Source organism: Stigmatopora nigra, chromosome 19 (genome assembly GCF_051989575.1).
Source record: "Stigmatopora nigra isolate UIUO_SnigA chromosome 19, RoL_Snig_1.1, whole genome shotgun sequence".
NCBI lineage: Eukaryota > Metazoa > Chordata > Actinopteri > Syngnathiformes > Syngnathidae > Stigmatopora > Stigmatopora nigra.
In genome coordinates, this window is record NC_135526.1 from 3,542,492 (window position 1) to 3,563,414 (window position 20,923).

The 20,923-nt window shown below is 39.0% G+C and overlaps 1 long non-coding RNA gene across 1 annotated transcript; it reads left to right on the forward strand.

The window, feature by feature from the left end:
* The first annotated feature begins 9,259 nt into the window (after positions 1 to 9,259).
* On the forward strand, positions 9,260 to 12,763 carry LOC144213087 (uncharacterized). Its single transcript, XR_013329880.1, has 4 exons — positions 9,260 to 9,640; positions 10,787 to 10,881; positions 11,144 to 11,254; positions 12,397 to 12,763. It is a non-coding gene; the product is annotated as an uncharacterized LOC144213087 (long non-coding RNA).
* The last annotated feature ends 8,160 nt before the right edge of the window (positions 12,764 to 20,923 follow it).

The following is a 20,923-nucleotide window of genomic DNA, read 5'->3' on the forward strand; positions in this document are numbered from 1 at the left end:
CTAAAATTTTACATTCTTAGAGGGAAAAAAACAACCAACAACTATCATTTTGTCACCTCAACCCAAGACGTCATCAGTTCGTTTTCTCTGAATTGGTCGACACTTTCACCTACTATACTTCAGGCAGCTGCAAACCTATACATCTCTCCTCTTGCATGGGCAACTAACTCCTCCCTCTTGGATTGGATCAGCCAATCCATTTTCTTTCCTCTTGTGCCTTACCTCACTTTACAGTTTTAGCACTTTGGATTCAGTGAAAATTCTTCCACTCGCCTGTTCTGTCTTTGCTCCCCCTGCCTGGCCCCTTCCCTCAATTGGGTAGCCTGGTTCACTGTGTCCTTAAACAACCCATGTTCATGCACAGGAAAGGAGCCTAAATATGGGGAGGCACATCTCAAGCCTTTACAAAATACTCCCTTTCAATGCCTTTAAGAATAATGAAATCATCCAAAAAAAATGACTACAGTACATGGCATTTTTCATTTATATGAATATGAGACATCTAGTGTTTATTTATTTCTCAAGGTGTAGAAAATCCACTCAAACACAAATCAAAATACTTACGAGGGCTGTCTCAGTGCTAATTTTTTAACTTTTAGTCCGATTGCATTTGTCCAAATGGATATAGATCCAATTGAAGTCCGCCCCCGTTCTTATCATATGCCTTTAGGAACCCTTTTATGTCGGACTTTGGAAAATCCCCTGTGAATCTGAGGCCATGACCCCAGCATCTGTCAGGGATGGCAGAAGGAGTAGGCTGCTACTGTATCGCTGTGAGTCACCTAGACAGATGCTCATAAGAGTCGTGAAACTGTCTTGCACTTATTGCTTCAATCTCCATGGGTGATCACGGCCCATTAGACATTGATTCTGACATCTCAGTGAGATTTAAACTCTAAATTGCAGAGAATATTTGTGGCATATGCAGGTACTTCTAAACACAGATTGTTTAAAATGCATAGTTTATGACATTTTTCAGCCTTTCACTATTCACATTTTTTGGGAAGGTCGAGTGATTGACATAAGATCACATTTGGATCTCATAGAAAACATTACAGAAAGATAAAGTACATTTTTAATTAGTATTTTCTGGTTCAACTACTGTACTTTAGTTCAGGAAGTCCTCTGGGATATTATAATGAGGCGGGGATGCCTCTATATCTTAATTTTTTTCTTTTTAATTTCCAAACGATGCTTTTAATACACAGTTGATCAGTTAGTGTTGCAATGAGACATACAAGAGTGTAAAGCTAAGGTTTTTGTATGTTTGTGAAGCGGCTATGCCTCTTCCCCCCTCTATGTTGAAATCCCCTGTGCTGCAGACTGTCTGGGATGCAGTGATGAAGGGTAGTGAGGCAGCGGACGTGGCAGCAGGCCAGAATCAATTGGCAGTGTAATGAGATGGCTCGCTGCCAGGTAACCACGGAGCTACCCTATTTGCCTGTCTACTAATGCGGAGTTCAAAATTAACTGAATGAAAGAGAGAGGCAGACAGAGAGAAATTGAGAGAGGGAGAAAGAAAGAGGGTGAGGGCTTAAAATGGTAGGAATTGAGGGTGAAAGAAATTGTAAATCCGGTGGGTGGTTGATTAGCCATTGTAAGCAATATTTAGGCCCTCTTAATATATTTTTTTTTACGAAAATCACTATTTTAGGGATGAACTTGCAAACTAATGAGGATATTATTGACAGACAAAATCCAGTATTACTACCGAAACACATTTTAGTATGTGTTGACTTTCTTTGTCTGCCATTTTCATTTCACGTATGATAATATTGATCATTTACTTGCATTCTTTAGGTTAATTATTTATGCCAGGATAGAAATGGTACTTCTGCACACCATTTTTTTGTTTTTTTTTTCGTCTTCTTACCACACTACCATGCGAGGTCATTGTGTTCGTTGTTATCGGAAACCCCTCGGGCAGAATTTCTAAGAGGCACCCATGTGCTCTGCTTATCTTGCTTCTACCGGTTCATTCATTGGTTATTACAGCCCCAAATCCTGGTCAAACTGATGGCATCTTTGACTTTTCCACTCTAAAAAAAAAAAGAATAAATAAATAGTGTTTTAGACTAATTACATTTGAAGTCATCCCACTTTAATATTGCAATGGAAGTGAGCTATCATTCAAAACACATCTTTTGGAATAGAACTCATCATATTCATTTTTTTTTTGTCTTTTAAAAGCTGTATGAAAGCAAAAGTTATTCCATGTTGACTTTCTGGTTCAACCAGCCATTTTTTTGCCCGTGTTGGCACGTACAAATTACTGGCCAAAATGTGTTTTCTAATAAATCTGAAATGGGCCAGACTTGTAACAACAGGACAGTGGACCAAGATGTCTGTGTGGTGTGAATTAATGGGAAGACTGGAGAAATGCTGCCGCAGTTGTGCGTGAGCAGAATATTTGAGAGGAGAAGTGAGTGTGTGAGGAAGTGAATGGCCCAGAGTGGGGAAAACAACTGCACAACCTGCATAAAATGGCTGAAATCAGAGCTGAAAATATATTGAAGTTGAAGTCAACATTATAACATCCAAATATATTCTATCTAATTGAGAAATTACAGTAATAAATACTGGTTAGTTAGTAGTTAGGCCAGTTGATTGAAGGTAGTATTATGTACTCTTACTACTGGACTTGCCTCCCAAAAAGATTCCTGTGTCAAGTTTACTGAAATCAGCCTCAATAGTGTAAAACTTAATAGATATTGACTTTAGATAACAAATGTTGGAAGCGGATCGTCAATTCAGAATGTTTTTGTTATAGTGGGACTAATATTTGTTTAATTTCTCGCTGTGTGAATATTTGAATACAGACATGTTTGTTTTCTTCTTCTTTTTTTTACTGGAAGTTTTAACAATCAGGAGCTCTTAAGGACAAGGAACTTGTTGTTTTGTAGTGGACATGCCATATCATTTAAGGCATTTTGGTGGTCGACCAATGAACAAAAACCTTTTTTGGAGACAAATTTGACAGCCACTTTAACATTGGAATGAAATCACATAGCAAAGTAGTTTAAAGGTATATCATGATAGATTTAAATGAGTTGAGGAAAAGTTCAAAGGAATCAGAAAGTGATTAGTCCAAAATTATTTCAGCTTTACAAAGTGTGACTCGTTTCAAAAGAGCTGGTTTGCTCGCAATAGCAGATTAATTAGCCTTGGGTAATAAATATGTAAATAGCTTTATAGTTTTTGAGTGCTGGCTCACACAAAATATCTTGTCAAGATCATTGCTACTCAAGTGTTGTTATGTAATATTTTTAATTTGTTTTTTTGTGCTCTTTTATTCTCATCATTAATAGTTATGAAGGTAATACCTGTCATATGTTTTTTTCTGTATTTTATATGTTTTTTTATCATTTCAAACTGTGTATGTAGGACTTTTGTAAGGGGAAAAACAAAGTTTTACAAAAGTATTTTTTTTGTAGAACCGATGTCATATTTACCCATTCCGTCTCTAATCGGAATCATCTCGCTCGGTATTTTTGTTGTTACTTCTCTCTTCAACCTGTTCTTTTTGGTATGTGCTTAACAGCCTATGAATGGATTTTCACTTGGGTTGAAATTTCAAATCACTAAAAACCAACCATTCAGAGTAATTTTAATTCCATACTCAAGGGTCAATTGTAGATGAGCACAATGCTCTCGACTCCTCATTTTAACAAGGATTTTTTTGAATGCAATTACCCTTTCCCAATAATTTTCATGCTGCAATTGAAGTAGCTTTAGTGGCTTTACCAGTTTTCCATTAGAATGTGTAGGCAGCTAAAAAAAAACAATAACAGGCTGGACCGTGGGTGGTAATTTTATGTTTAAACTGCTTTTTTTTTCCAAATAAGCCTCAAACACTTACTAGTGCTTGCCTCCTTGGGGTGAAAAATTTTGTGATCAAAATGACATAATTGCCATGGACCCAAAGGCGATTAGAAGAGAACAGGCATAGCAGGACAAGGACACATTTTTTGGTTTAACTTTATGATTTGTGATGACTCAATTCTAAATCCCAATTCATGGATTCTCGGATTCTTTCCATAGGCCAAAACTACATTGTGATGCAGAAGGGTTTTTAGAGTGTATAATAGACTCACTGTAGTTGTGCTTGATACTACCTACCTTATCTAATTTGTCTCTTTATCAATGAGCTGAACAATATTTTACATAGGTGGCATAAAATATCTACAATTTAGTAGGCGCCAGAGATCTGATGTTAATGGAGGCCAAGATGTTTCTCTTTCTCTTTTGCTCTCACTCACTTGCGTCACCTCTGGCTCAAATTTGTGTAGCAAATTCTCTCTGGAATCATGTTCTTTGGGACTTAGTTCCTCCTCTAACACACTTCATTTCGTATTCTGACTCATTGCACGATAATGCCAATGAGTCTTGACTGCTGTTTTCCATTGAGTTATATGGCCTTTGCTCGAATCCTTACATCAGGGGTCCCCAAACCGGTCGTTGAGGTCTAGTGTGGGTACAGGTTTGTGTTCCAACCGATCCATCACAGACAGTTTGAGATTTCAGCAGAAAACAAGAAGCACCTGACTGCATTCCACTGATTGCAAACTGTACCCTTTGCGGAATAGTTTGGAGACCACTACCTTACATTATGAAAATATCCTTCATTTCAGGTATGCTGTGGCAAACTATTCCCAAAGTTATTTAACAATTTCAATCGTTTTAGATCTGTGTGGGTCTGCAAAATGTATCATTTATACTAACTCTCACCACCCTTGTGACGATAAATGGTACAGAAAATGAATGAATGAATACTCTTTGACTATGTTCTATCATTTGTTTAATGTTAAAAATGTGATATATTATCACAAGTAGTACATTTTCCAAGCAATATTTTGCTAGTTAACGGAAAACTTTTTTTCAAACATAAACATTTGCTTTTTTTTGTCATCCATTATTATTCTTGTTTCTTTCCCAGGCTTTTAAAGTGGCTTTAAGGATTCAGGTTATGGTTACGTCAATGGTTCTGTTCACTTCCACCTTCTGTTTTGGAGAGGCCCTTGTGTGTGTTGCCACTGTGGCAAGGTTTTTGCCAATATCCTGAAAGTTAGATCTGTTCATTTAGATTCAAGTGGTGACCACAGAGCAGAAAGCAGCACATAGTCACGCTTTGGCTTAACAAGTATGTGGGAAATGTCCTGTGCAAATCTCCTCCGTCTCTTAACATTACTAAACCCAATAAAGTCTTTGAACTGTACGTGTCTAGATAAATGCACACAAATTTGACCAGTTCACAGAAAGCATGTGATATAATCCATTCACATTCACATATGTTGAGAAACTAAATGAATAGGCATATACAAGAATGCATAAAAAATACTACTAAAGTTTTCAATGCTGTTAGATTCAAGGTGATAGCGAAGTATTGCTGTCATATATGCCATAGAACATTATTTACTTTATAGCGAGGATTAATAATTCTTCTAAACCGATGCTATCACATTGTTTTTTTCTAAACATAATAATGGAATTGTATCTAACACAATCCATTATGCGACACTATTGATTTATTCTGGAATATTTGCTACTGGAGCTCTTGTACTTTTTTTCAATGGAATCTGCCATTGAATTCCAGCTTGTCACATGCGTAGTCATTTGATTGTTTGGTTATATGATGTTAAGTTCACACAATAAAACCAATTGCCGTATTTGTTCGAGTATGAAAAACAAAATTTCGTACCAAATTTTGCAATAGCTTCTTGTATTTTCTACTTAACTATGCTATGTTATCCACCTCTCTGATTATATCACTTTGATTGCAGCTATTTTGTAATTGATGCGGTCTTTTATCTTCACTAAGCTACTTTAGATTCCATTTGTACTACACTTATACTAGTTTTAGTAGTTATTTTTACTTGTTATACTACTGACTGGTACATAAATTTGCCATGTAAAGAGATGATCTTCGTAGTTTCTACTGCATTAAGTGTAACCTTTCTTAAAGACCTTCAAGTTTAACAATGAATCCTAAATGGAAAATCATTCAGAGAATTTCTAGGTACAAGGTGAATGTGCAATGGAAGGTCAAATCTACTTCTACCGAGACCTCCACGAACGCAGTCGTAGCATTTATTATGGCCTGCCGAATTATTTCAAAAACTCGCCAGTCTTTTGTGAATGGGACAAAGACATTTGGGAAAGGAGAGGAAAAGCGGCAAGAGATGCTCGGCGAATTGCTCGGCCCTCCCCGATGTGAGACGGAGAGCGTTGCTTCTGCTCTCATATGCTCAGAGCTGCTTTTTCGCCCGGCCCTCAGCCATTTTGGAGAGAGGAAAAAAGTCTTTGCTTCTCCCTTCTCTCACTACGTGGCATAGATTTTGAAAGGGCTTGCACGGTTTTGCTGCCGTAGTAGTAGTAGTAGTAGTAGTTGTAGCTGAGGCATTTTACAGCTCATATTTTGGAGATTATGTTCGTAAGAAATATTGTCTTCCAACTTTTTTTGATTTCCGCTTTGTTTTCTTGCTTCCTTGAGCTTAATTTGCTGTGCATTTTCATCCTTTCTGTGCCTTTCAAATTCCTATTTTACTTCGTAACGAGGACTATATCCATTTTTCGCTGCACTAAGGAGAGATGAAGCTGCAGCCAAGAATCCTGCTGGGATCCAAAAGAGCCATGCAAAATGAACCCCCCCCTCCCAAAAAAAAAAAAAAACACCACCCTTTGCCTAGTCACAAATTCCACTTCTCTGTGGCTTGCTTTGTGACTCCTCATCTATATCTTACTGCTTACAACCCTTTTAAATCACTCTTTTGGTGTATCCTTTAAAAATGTATATACTTTATTTTTGTAAACAATTTGAGGATTTTTTTTTTTTTAGACCGCAAAATGTGGGACCGAAAAATGTAGGAGGTACATGGAGGAAAGAAAGGAAATGCGTTTTTTTTCCGGTTGAATATTATTTGGCCACTTTATTCTAATCCCGCTTTGGTTGTAGTGCTTGTAGCTTTAGCTGGTTGAATTGCAGGTGCTTATAAAAGTTTAAGATGCAGCTCTGTTTTTAATCTTTGAATATTTAGATATTTTGATGCTAATGTTGTTACGGTCCAATTGTGACAATGTGTGTTTGCTTCCAGGCTTTTTCATTCATGATGACCTTCTGGCTGGCCTGTACTGGATTTCAAAAGCGGACGGAGTCCATTTGACAGCAACGGATGTTTGAGCGTCAGAGTCCAGCTTGTGTCCTGCTGGTATGTTGGCCATTTGCAATATTTGCGTCTCTTGTGTGTGCCGCAGCGAGTGATTTTCTCTACACAATTAAAAAAAAAAGCTATTTTTATTCACAGTTTACGCCAGATTGTAAAGTTAATGTTCGTTGATTTACCATACTTCATACATATGGGCTTTTTTTTATATAATTCTGTTTTAGTCTTGTTAATTCTTTGACATATTTAAAAAAAAAGAGGTTTAAATTCATTCGAAAACAACACTTGTTGAATCAGCAGGTTCACTTTATATCGAATTTCTTAGAATTTCTTCTTTTCATACAAAATTCATAAAATAAAATTACCTCTTCAATGTGAGTAAATACAGAATCCAAACACACTATTTGATTTGGGAAAATCTGAATCATATCTGTATGGATACATCAGCAAACTTGGTTTTTCTTTATCACCACCTCAGCATCATTTACTCTTTTTAATTTTACAGAATAAGTACAAAAATAGAAATAGCCTTTAATGAGTACTTTACCTTGTTAAATAGAGTTTGACAGATTGAAAATATGTTTTTGTTTTCCTGTGGTAATGCCAGCCGCCACAAACCCGTAGATCCGAACTTGTGGTGACAACCTGCACAAGCTCGTATCTATAGGTATGTGTCGCCTTGGCAGAAGCAACATCTACTCAACGACTTCTCTTAAAAATACACATTTTTAACTCGACTAAATACATAGAGTGAACATTTATTGATTTTTTTTTATTAAAAACCTTGCCTCTCTGTTTCAAGGTTAAACCACTGTCCTTAATGACCTTGAATGTTGAGTTAGCTGAATCATATCTACCACATATTTCCTACTTTTATCCACTCAAGCATGAGGCATTAATGTGGTAATGATTTACTAGCTAGATAAACTCCAGTCACTAAAATACCCACTATAAATTATTTGAATATTATAAAAGTATTTTCTTATTGGGATGAGACAAAAACAATTCAATGGGAAATAGTGGCACCTTCCTGGCAACTGAATGTTTTTTTTTCTTCATTAAATTGGTATATTTTGTTCTTAGAAAGAACTATTCTGGCTGTTTTTGGTTGTGGTGGTCCGCAGGGTGAGGTAGTAGGTTGTATAGTTCAGAGTGACACCAAAGGAGATAACTGTACAGCCTCCTAGCTTTCCCTGAGGAAACCACCTCTTCTCATAATTCTCTTAAGGCCCAATTATGTGCAATGGTCAGTTTCACATTTCACAATGTATTTCCTCTGCTGTGATCCAAAGAAGTATAATAACTTTCGCCGAATCAAAACCAAGAAAACCGCAGAACCATAATATTCATCTTGTATCCTGGAATCACAAATCTTGCTTTCTTTATTTAATTTAATCAATTTATTCATTTTCTTAATACTCTGTACTAAGTAATCAGCTTTTAAAACTAATGTTTTCCTTCTTTTTCGTATTCAAATATTCAAATTCAGAACTCAGCACACTTCTGTAACAAGGATACATTTATTTTGTCATCTATATATGTTTTTAAGCATTTGACTATGTAAAATGATTTTGTAGAATATAAATAAAATAAGTTGGCTGGGTACCGGACAGTTAGTCGTGGTGTGGTGAGTTTGTCTACGTGCAGATGTGCAGTCCGAAGAGCGCTACGGTGATGAAAGACTGTTTCCACTTAAACTCTTCGCTCTCTGTGTCTCAAGGCCACCGGGTTCGATCAAGGTGGGGAGGGACGAATGGAGGAGGAGGGGAAGGGGGGCCGGGTTGCTTTCCTTGGGCCAAATAGAAGCAGGGGCCCACTGTATGGGGCACTAGTTTAAAGTAGGACCGAGCGAGAGCTAACAGTTGATGTCAATCCACAGCAGTTGCAAGTATAGTAGTCTACTTATTACGCCGTAATTACCAAATTCAAACATGCACTATTTTAATTCTATTGTGCTGAAGTCCCCCAAAAAAATCTTCTGATGACTTATTATTCCTCTGTAGAGACAAAGTAAGAAATATTTTTTCATAGACAGTATTTAATCTATGTATGTATATTGACAATCTTGTAATAAATGTTGTGCTTTATGTGTTGGAACTAAATCAATATCTCTGCTGTCACTAATCTCAGCCATAAACGTTATCCTTCCCAAGGTCTGTGATTCCAAATTTTCCTCTTCACCCCATACGTACTGCTCTCTGATCATCTTGAGCATCCAGCTATATGTCCGTCCCATCTACCACGGTTCGAATTTTCACGTTTTGGCTCCACTGCGCTCTCCTTTCATTTCCCATTGCTGTTCCCTTAGTTCCCCGGCATGTTCCCGCCCTCCTTTTTCTCCACACACGCTGTAATAGGCACTCACACTCTCACACACACACAGAGGGAGTGAGAGACGGGAACAGAATACAGGACTTGCCGAGACCGGCGAAGGATTTGGATCATTTCTTTTTGTCTCCAAATGAAAATCAGAGGGGTTGGTAAGATGAATGTATCTTTAGCTGTTTGTCTTTGTCTCCATTGGTCTTTATATATCTGCTCTTATTTTCTTCTTCTCCTTGTCCCTCCCTCTTTTCTTCTTTTAATCAATCCTTTGTGGCATATTTTAAGCCATTTGAGTTGCCCTTTTTGAGTCGTGTGTGTGTGTGTGTGTGTGATTCCAGCTGTTAAAGGTTATTTATTTTTCTTGCCCTTCTTGTCATTGGCTGTACTGATGATACTCCTTGACTGGTGAGTGTAGTTTCTCTACTCCGGAGGTCGGTTCTTGTAATCATTGAGGAGGTCGGATGGGAAGAAATGATAAAGGTGTGATATTTCAAGATGAGAGCCAATATACTGCTGTATTGTTACAAGGAAAGGAAAGGAAAGGAAAGGAAAGGAAAAGAGGAGCAACGGAAAGCAACAATGCTTTGGGGCATGTTCTTGTTATTCCTCACTTTGCAATGATTTTTCTTCTTTGTGCATTCTATGACAAGGGATTCTTAGCATAAAGCTTCGATTTAGGGGAAAAGCTTCGAGTGTGGCCACGTGTACTTGAGTGGATGGTTTGTCTTTCTAGCTCCATTTGCTTCGGCTGTCAACTTAGTAGCAGGCATACAAAAGACTTTCATTTCTCCACTGCTTTGCTGTCTCATTTGGCCTTGCTCTCTTATTCATTACTTGTCATGCATTTGCGATAGCCGCACGGGGCCACTCATCTACTCTTTGTTCCCTTGTGCTTGCATAGGGATTTTTGAGTTCAATAATGATGTGAAAAGTTGCTTTAGTTAGTAGTCAATGTTGCTTTTTTCCTCCCCCCCAAACGTCCTTTTCTTAACACATTCGTCCTCCCATAGATTTTAATCCTTGGCCACTCCTTGGTTTTTCTTAACATGTGTACTTGACCAATATGATTTTCACCAGATTTCGCCTTATTTCCCTCGGTCTCCCTCTTGCTCTGGCTGCACATGCACATGGTACAGTCCTGCATGTCTGAGCAGCAGACGGCTAGACGGCGGCAATCTGCCGTAGCAGCTTCCCGTGCTGGTCTCATCCGACCCGCGTTACCCAAAAAAATGGCTTTTTTTTCCCCTCTGGCTTGTATCGCTCACCTTCTGTTCATCATGCCTTTCCTTCCATTTTGTCAGGCCACGGTCCTCTTCCTTATTTTGGCTAGGATTGACCGGTAGATGGAAAACTGAGAGATGACCGTGTCAGCCATCGAAACGACAGGCAGCCTGGGGTGAGTTGTCGTCCGTCCTTCCTCGCTCCTTATGAATAAGCTCTCCTTTAAAGTGAGATTTGCAACTCTGAGGGCTAACCAGCTTTGCATTTTTGGGCATATAATATTGCTCAAAAGGAGTAACTGAGAAGAAACCCTATTCCAAAGGAACGCGTGTTCATTTTTAACCGTACTGCCGATGCCTTCATCACCTGCCTTGGCTGCGTGCTTGCGGGCTTCACGTGTGTTTATCATAGATTACCATTCCGTGCTTCACTGGCAGGCACAGAGAAGCGGCAATATGCAGAACCAAAGCCATTCCCCTGGATGTCATATGATGAGCGTCATCTGTCTGGGTGTGTATCGCATTCAGCGGCGACTGCAGTCCTTTCTAGTAAGTCTCAAAATCAGTGTCTTTCTATACACTTTCCACTTCCTACCTGCAATTTTTTGCTTTGCGTTCCATCTTCTCAACCATATATGACGTTGCTAATAAACAAAAACAGCACAACAAACTTACTGAGGCAGTGTGGAGACAGGGAGTGAAGCAAAGCACAAAGGCTGGGAGAGAGGAAAGTGCCATTGTCTGCTCCAGTCACAGGAGATTAACGTACGCCCAAATTGCATAACTATAGCTCTAGACACAAGCGATCTGTACCTCTCTCATTCCCTGAGACCCTAACTTGTGACGTTTTGCTGTGATGTGCACGGGTTGGGTTCTTGGGAGCTGCGAGGGGCACCCACACATCTCTTCATCGTAAAGCAAACCCCAGTGAAAACGTCCGCTAAGATGGCGGAGACACAAAGTGCAACAAAGAGGGGGACGGGGCCATCCAAGCCCAAAGATGACAGGGACCGTTAATTCGAGCCGGCCACACGGCGCGAATCCGAAGGGGGGCCCAATGAGAGAATTGGGTTTTATTCAGGTTATCGAGGGGTTTAGATCTAGAGGCGAGCACAGCGTGTGGGGTGCTGGCTGGATGGAGGAGAGGGCGGGGGGATGGATAGAGGAATGTGGCTATGAAGGACACGTGACTGAGATGGAGGGATCTCCACACGGGCTGGGGTGATATGGCAAATGCGCTCTGCCACATCCGTGGGCACAAACAATAAGGAATTAGTCAGGGACATTTCTAATAGTGAATGTGCAGTAAAAGACCCCCGAAACTATTCAGACGTATGTGCTTGCAACACTTGTTATTATCATTTTTTATTGGAAGTACTAAAACTAAACTGGATATTCTATTTCCCTGGATTTATGCTTAATTTTGAGAGCAGCACAAAGTACAGTTGAGAGCGTGAAACTAAAAGCTCGGTACATGTGTGTTTGACCTCATGAAAATCAACTTACAGTGAATCAACAGACATCATTGCATGTTAGATATTTTTTCTTTTTTCTTGACTTCAGATCCCATTACTTTTAGTGCTGATACCAAACCGTTAAAAAACGGATATCCATCCGATATTCCTATTTTTAGACTAGTAAAGTAAAGTAGTGATCGCCACTGCGGCTTTAAATGAATATTTTCTGTGCAGTTCACCAACCAGTTGTCAGCCATAGTCAACGTTGATGTTCAACCTGAAAGAAAGATCAGCTAGACTGACTTGACCTCCTGGATTCAGTTCATGCTTCTGGCCCACTTTGGACTGATCTGCTGCTGGTGTGTAGAAGAAGGACTGAACTAGAAGCCAGCCCACCCAGCCGAAAAGACAACGACATATGATGATGACAGGTCAGTCAGGGAAGGTTCCAGGTTCAATGTAGGAACACTGCCTTTATATAGTTTAATAGAGTACTGTGTAAAAATGGCATGGATTTGATTACAAAGCATTCCAAAATGCAGAATACGTAGTGATTTGATAAACATGCAAATTAATTACAAGGTTACATGTGTCTAAGTGGCGGTCTGACCCGCCGCATCATTTTGTGTGGCCCGGGAAAGTCAATCATGAGTGCCGACTTTCTGTTTTACGATTAAATTGAACTGAAAAGTATGGATGTATACAAAATTTCCTGATTTTCCCCCTTTTAAATCAATAATTGTCATTTTTAAATCCATTTTTCTGAATTTTTAGTTCAGAATCATTTTGTAAAATCTAAAAATATATTTAAAAAGCTAAAATAAACATTGTTTTAGATCTAAAAAAAAAATAACCTGAATATTCAGGGCTTTTAATCCAGTTCTTTTAATCCATTTATAAAAAAAAAATCAAAATATTATATCTAAAATGGTCCGCTTGGTCTTAAACTCATGAGTAAAACTCAAGGCTGTTTGAGGTAACGTATGTTCTTGATTAGGGTAATAAGATGAAGATGTTGAATGGAGATGCTTTGTTAAAACTGTTTCACTCAAAGGATACTTATAAATATTCATTACATGAGTAAATCTGTTACATGAGGTTACAACAGATGAGCAAGTGCATTCGTGTCGGTGCTCCAGCATCCCTCCAGCTACATGGTCTATCATCCGTGTTAAGGCGACGTCCTGAGACGCCCTCAGACGCCCTCAGACGGTTCAGTCTTTCCCATCTGCATGTGTCTTGGGCTGCCCAAGTAGAAGCAGGTGTTGCTACCTTACGTGCACCCCTCCCCTCACTTTCTCCCCTTCCTGTTCCCTTATTGCTGCAGCGATGCAGCTGTCTGGCAGGCAGCAATTCTATTGTTTGGCACCAAGTGATATTCTTGGTGAGAGGTGCGCAATCCGGGTCCAACCCCGCCCTGTGGAATGGAAAAGCTCCAAATCACTGTGTTACTTGGCATCTGGGTGCCATCAGCAGCTTTTTGTCTGCCCTCACTGGACACGGCTGGCTAGTCTTTTTGCTGCAGACCGCCGCCATCTTGTTAGTCCCTGCTTGCCTGTCCGCCGCTCAAACCATATAACAAACTCAGTGTCTTGCTTGTGCGCTAAACTGAATTATTTTCTTTTTGATATTGTTTTTGCCTTTTTTTTTGGCAAATAATGGTATTTAAACATTGCATGTGTAAGGAACAGCTGAGCATACCTGTAAATGTCGGCCAATTGCTACCCTTATTAATGATTGCAATTCCCCTTTTCAAGTGATAATTTGTATTTTTTTATTTGTATCACCAGCTTTATTCATGCCTCTAAAATAAGAGTTTATTTTATCCATTTATTTAATTGACAAAATGTCAGCAGAGTGACTTAGAAATAAGGGCAAGCAACTTCAAAATTGTGATAAGCATCCAATAATGGAAAAAAAAGCAGTGTGACTGGATTCTTACAGATGGCATGACAAGGAGTAGTTTTCACATGAAATGTAGAAAGATCTCAACCTCTCAAGAATGAAGACCAGATGTTGGAGTTATACATAGGAAGTTCATTTTCCACACTTGCTATGCCTGATGACAGTGATGTGCACAGGCACCATGTTGGTGGTTACTGTATAATCCAATTTAACAAAGATCCTCTCTCAGATTACTGCTTGTATAAAAGCAGCACAGGACTTTCATGGAAAGTACACAGAAAAACTAGAAAAAGGTGCCTTCATGATGAAAAAGCAAGTTTGCAAATAAATTCCTTGCACTTATTAACCAAAACCCTTCTGTATTCATTCTTCAAGACACATCATGTATGAATATATTGTATCTATATCAACATAGTATTAATAATTGCTCTTAAACACAATGATAGGAGGGAGAGTAAGTACTACATCTATATTCCAGTACTGTGTACTTACTACACAGACACTGTCCTCCTGCTAAAGCTGCCTCTTTCCTTCATTTCAGCCTACCAGTTTTTCTCCTCCTCATCTTACATAAACCGCCAGCCAGTCTCTGTATCACATGCACATGCACCCCAACACACACACATACGACTTTTGTTTGGAGTCAGACAGCATTGAGAAGAGATCCTGTGGCCTTTCTGAGAAGAATGTTAATATGGCCGCGTTGGTCTCTCTGGGGACGGAGCGAATGGACTCTGGCTGCTAATGCACTGTCACACTAGCCCAGCATGTGTACAGACACACACTCACTTATAAAGTAGTAGCTGCAACAAACTAAACAGTGATATATCTTCTTAAATTATTGGGAATGTTTACCTTTTTTTTTTTTCAAAGTCCCACTATCACGTCAGGTGGTACTTCACTGTATTCCATAGATCAGACTTTTTTTTAGTCCCTTTCTTTGTAAAATAAATAGCAATACATAATTTTAATCACCAGCGTTTTAATAGTTTTCCCCACAAAAAACAATAGTTTTGATTGGAAAAATGGTTCATATGTGTTGTATAGTAAATTGCCGCAATACAAACACTGCCGATATAAACATAAAAATTTTCCCTTTGACTCCAGCACCCCTGCAACCTTTGTGAGGACAAAGTGGATGAGAAAATGAATGTATAAATAAACGAGGAGTGATTATGGACAAATGGCGCCTTTTAAAAACTAGGTGTAGGTCTGCGATAACGAGGCAACATGTCAGCAGGAGATGTGATGATGATAAATGTTTTGTTCTTTTACTGTTAACTGTTACATTTCCTCTCAAGTCAAAGTATGTCGTTGGTGAAATACTTCCGATTCTTACTATGCAGTGTCCTTTTCGATTGACTAATCTGCCTTGAGGATGTCTCACACCTTTTTCCCGCTAAAGCCTAACCATAACAAGTACGTTCTGACAATCTTTGTTGCAGTACTCAACCTCTTCTTTTACGCTCCTCCAGCAAAAGTATTCTGGCGAGTTCTCTTAATAATACAATTCTGGTGTCATATTGTTGACACATTGAAGTGTTTATCTTTTTGAGTTTACAATTGAGCAAAAACAGAAAAAAAAACAACTTGCAAGCACAAATGGCAAAAAAAAGAGGTTATGATCCCATGCAACAAAGGTTCAATTTTTGAATGGGCCTCTTTTCCCTTTTTTTCCCTTCTATACAGTACAGTATAAAACCTCTTACACAGAGTTTTTCAGTTTCGCAGTCTTTCACACTCATTCACGCTGTCTCATTCCGTATTCTTCCTGTAAAGAGGGAAAATCCCCCTCAATGACCCTCCGCCCCCCTCCCTTACCACCCCCTGTCATCCGTAGTCCTTTCTTAATAAAGGTAAAGTATGATAATAGCCTCCAGGTTGCCATAGAAATGAGACCGGGCCTCTGTATGCGATTGTGAACTTGAAGGGAAACCTATTTCTTTGCCCCCCCCCCATGGGCCCAGTGGGCTTTGCTTGAATCTTTACACCCTTTTCCCCTTACTAAGCAGTTAGGCCTTCGCCAGGGCTCGCTTTCACCCCTCCGCCTGTTTGATGATGGAATGAAATTTAAAAGACTGCAGTAGAATTTCAATCCCTTGTGTTTATTTGCACATCACTGAAACAATGAGAGTACGGTTATAGGAGCTGAATCCTCCTCGGTGGTGGGCAATTGCTGATTTACTTTGAAAGCCAACACAAAGGTAACATTATTAAAAGAAGAGGCTTGAGATGAGGAGGGATTCAACACTTTTGGGAGCAATTGAGATAAATGCTCTTTGTTTGAATGTGTTTCATCTCAAATGTCATCTGAAATGTGTTGTATTTTTGTGCTCTTCTAAATTATTGTTTTAACCTCAAGTGTCTATTGTGGAGTTGGCATTAACTTTTAATATGTTGGATATTGCATGGCCAGTGAATTGTTTTGAGGTTTTTTTTATTTGTGCTTGTGGGTAGTGTTTCTATCATCCACAGCGAGTGTGTCTCGCATCTGCAAGATTCAGGGTTTGAGTCCGGAGGTCTCGCTTTTGTGCATGTTTGCATGTTCTCCTCGTGCTTGAGGAATTTTCGGTGTCATCACTAAGTCGGCTTTCTCATTGCTTTTCATGCTTTTTGTTTTTACTGTGGTAAAGGTTTCAAATTCATGCAGAAAAAAAACAAATAAACCAAACCGACGAGGGCTTAAAAACGTCTACACAACTTTTCTATGTCTATTAAAGTCTGTAAATTTGGAAAAACAATTTCTAATACTTTATAAAATACTGTTATACCTATCCATGAAACTATGATAAATATACAGAGTTGGCCATAAGAACCTTTTTCTTTTGGGAAAAAGATTTTCTCCAAGATTTTGAAGCATGTGTGTCAAATATTTGTTAATAATCTCTGTTGAATCATACCCCAAACAATGAGATCTTTTCAGCCAATCACAACTCAAGCATGCCTTTTATAGACCTGACTGGACTCGAAAAGAGCCGTTCACCAAATTGTTGGAAGGACAGAATCAAGTGTCCATCTTTCTATGGTAGCCTTAGTAGCCAGCCAGCCAGCCAACGGCTCTTTTGGCTAAAGTCCACTTGGCCTCAAAAAAAGGCCGTAGCATTCCTGATGTCTGTGGCTAATCTGCGTTGTCAGCTTGTGTTAACGCCGCACTGCCAAATTTGAGTGCTCCTAGCGGGAGCGAATATTAAAAAAAAAAGTCACATCGGCTGCATTCCGGGAGGGCGGGTGTACGGACCAAGGGTCACGTAAGGTTGAATGCTGCTTGCGCACTGAGCCGCTAGTACAGTAACGGTCCAGCGGTCCGGACAGAAGGCGAGCTTGGGGTAGGGCGGCACACTTGAAAATACTTCAAAGAGGAGAGGGAGCATTTTTTCCTTGTCCAGCCTCACTGAAAACAGCCTAAATGAGCATTGTGGGGGAGTTGACCCCCATTGTTAGACAATTGAGAGGCACGATGAAGGAGGCCGAAAAAGGTCGAGAGGTCATATGTGTAGTTAATTATCTGCTCCTCAGCCTGCCATACAGTTTCTGCATGCCAGACTCGGTGACCTTCAAGCACTGCAAGGTCATCTATTGAATAAGTATAAGGTCAAGGAGCCCCCCAAATTATTTCCTCATGTAGTATTTTTATATAAATATTTCAACGGGGGAAAAAACAACAACAACTATTGCTTGGGCACCTGTCAATGGTAGATTACATATGAAAATAACAGTGCACTCTTTGTTGATAACTTTATTTTCATTATTTTCAACATATACCATTACAAATCCCTTTAAATGAATATACATCTGTTTTCTTGTCAAGGTCGCGGGGGTGCTTTACCTTTCTCCAGCTGACTACTGCTTATGCCTTATTCCAGCTGGTTTTGGGTGGATTTGGATGTTTTTTCAGAGAGTGGGAACAAATTAATTTATATTTAGTTCAATTCTATAGAAGGTTGATTTGAGATACGAGTAAATCGACATACGAGCTCGGTCCCGGAATGCATTAAGCTCGCATCTCAAGGTATTATGTACTGCAGACTTTTTGTTCCAACCGATCCAGCACGGACAGTTTATCTAATAAGATTTCCGCTGAAATAAGAAGCACCTGACTGCAGTCCACTGATTGCACTTGTAAGTTACGAGATTGGTGAAAAGGTTTCATTTTATGTGTTGGAACAAAAACCTGCACCCACTGCACCCCTTTGTGGAATTATTTGCCCAGGTGTGTATTACTGTATTGTGTATTTAATCCAAAATACTGTATATGTTTGTCTATGCACATGAACCAAACAAAGCTATTCTCTGACTTTAGATAGTAAAACATATGAATAAGCATTTGATATACTGAATGCTACCTGTTGCTATTTATACAGCAGAGTATCTTTTGTGTGTGTGTTTAACTAAAAAGGCCCAGACCAAACTCCAATTACATTTGTATGTGCATTCATATGAGATCATCAGCATTTCAGTGTATATATATATTTGTGACACTTTTGTTTAGTACTCTGCCGCCAGATATGTTTAATGTCAAATATGCGGCTTGGCTCAATAAAGGTTGGGGGAAAAAACTAGTTTAGAAGCCAGCAAAGAATCCTTGCCAAGGTACTCCTTCTCCCTTCTGAGTGAGGCCCCACCATTTAAGTACTGTGAGGTCAACAAGTACAGATGATCACCCACAATGCCTCTGGACAAGGGAGGGGGTAGACGGACTTGAACTATGCGGGGCTGTTCTTTTAAGATGATTACGAGTTATCTGGAAGCAGAAGGAGGCCAAAGAGGAGTGAGTGGACGACTGAAATGTTTTCATCTGCCCGAGCTCAAATATCTAAACTGCTACGACGTTATTAAATTGCAATTCTCCATCATATCAAATTAGGGGTGTCGCTTTGCCCGCCACTTTGCAGTAGAGAAAATGAGTGTTGTTGTTGCTAGGAGAAGGAGAAAAAGCCAACCTTCTCTCATTGGCGGCTAGGAAGCGTAACACGGCCCAATGAGAGCAATAGCCCAGCTACTACCCCCCACATACAGACCTGATTAATATGTCAGACATGTTTTATGGGTTAACGGGAATCCGGCTGGGTCATTGGTGGAGTAGTGGCACATTCGCCTGACTACACGGCAACCTGCGTGTGTTCAATCCCCACACAGGATAAAAAAGTGAGAGGAAAAGCTTGTCTGTTTTGAAATGTGTCCCGTGACTGAGTGGCGACCAATCTGACGTCAGAATAAGCAGTATAGAATATGAATGAAAGGGAGTCCCCCGGTGGGTGAGGCAGACACATTGTATATGCCGGGTGGGGCTCATTATACAGTACTTGGAGGTCAGAGGGGCGCCCGTTCACACACACATGCACTTTAGTCATAGAGTAAGTGAAAGCAGAATGGTGTGGTGTGCAAATGGGAAATGAGATTCCGAGTCCATGTGCGCCGTTATTAGGAGAAAATGCTGGCGTGATGAAAAGCGGGTGTACTGATCTGCTTCAGGTGACAATAGAAGATTTAAAACACATTTTGGGCTCTATTGGAGACGACAGTAACCTAAAACGGATCAGGTTTTTTTTTTTCATTTGAATACATTACAAATTGTCAGTTTGGTATGAATTCAAATATTTGTTTTGATACAGTTTTGTTTAAAATTATTAAAGCCACATTGCAGTTCTGTGTAGATGTAGTATTATATTTAAAAAGGAAATGTAACTATTATAAACAGATCAAATTAAGTTATAGTAACATGCTAAATTGAATTTGTTTCTATTAGAATTTTTTTCTCTGTTTTTGAATGTGATGGAAATAGATAAATGGCTGACTTATATGGCAGTGGGGTTAATTTGGAATTGGAAGCACATTGTAAGAGGCTAAGTGGACAAAAATGGTCAATATTGGGATTTATTTATACAGTGTGCAAACAACCCATAACATAAAATCTCTTGACTAAGGTTCTGCAAAAAAAAAAAACACATTCAAAGGAAGTTGGAACCAAATCAATGTGGATTTATTTCATACTTAACATCTCAATAGTTTTTACATGCAAAAATGGTGAAATTCATCTTAGTGAAAAATACCAAACATTTAACAAACTACACAAAACACTTTATTCTTTGAATATTCTTTTAACCCAAGTTGAAAATCTGATATATATACGCTTGTGTACAGAATTTCTGGACCAGCATAAAAGTTCCACCAAGGATGCAAATGTTGTCCCATAGCTGGAGGGGGGGATGTCTCACTTCAGAACACGATAGTAACTGTTTAATGGAGCATGTTGTATTAGGTTTTTAAGGGGTCCAAAAAAGTCTCTTTGACCACCTGCTGTGTTATTTGTTGATTTTAATTCAATGTGACAGTGCAAAAAAAAATTCCACCGACAGCTTTTTATTGTTAAGAAACAATTAACCATTTCCAGCCTATTCTGATGTGCTTTCCCCCTATTTTTTAAAATAATATTTAAGTGAGTAAGTGGCGAATCAAATTGTGGCCTTATTTAAGAGTCACATGTTTGAATGGTGCTTCTTTTTGCTTCTTTTGATTGTCGTTAACACAACACGTTGTAAGTGAAACTACTAAGAAATACCACTCATACATTGAATACTTTCATCACTCAACGTTTTATTTTTCAACCACTCCATATTGAATAGATACTTGCACTTTGGTCAAAAAGGGGAAAATTCTGGTTCACAAGCTGACATCTAGCGGCCAATGTTTATTTTAGCTTTTTATATATATTTTTAGAAGTTACAAAATTATTTTCGAACTAAAAATAAAGAAAATATAGATGAAAATAAATGCAATTATCGATTTAAAAGGGGGGAAATCAGGATTCAGCCCCCGGGCCGCCACTTTGACACATGATTTAGACTATCTAAAACTT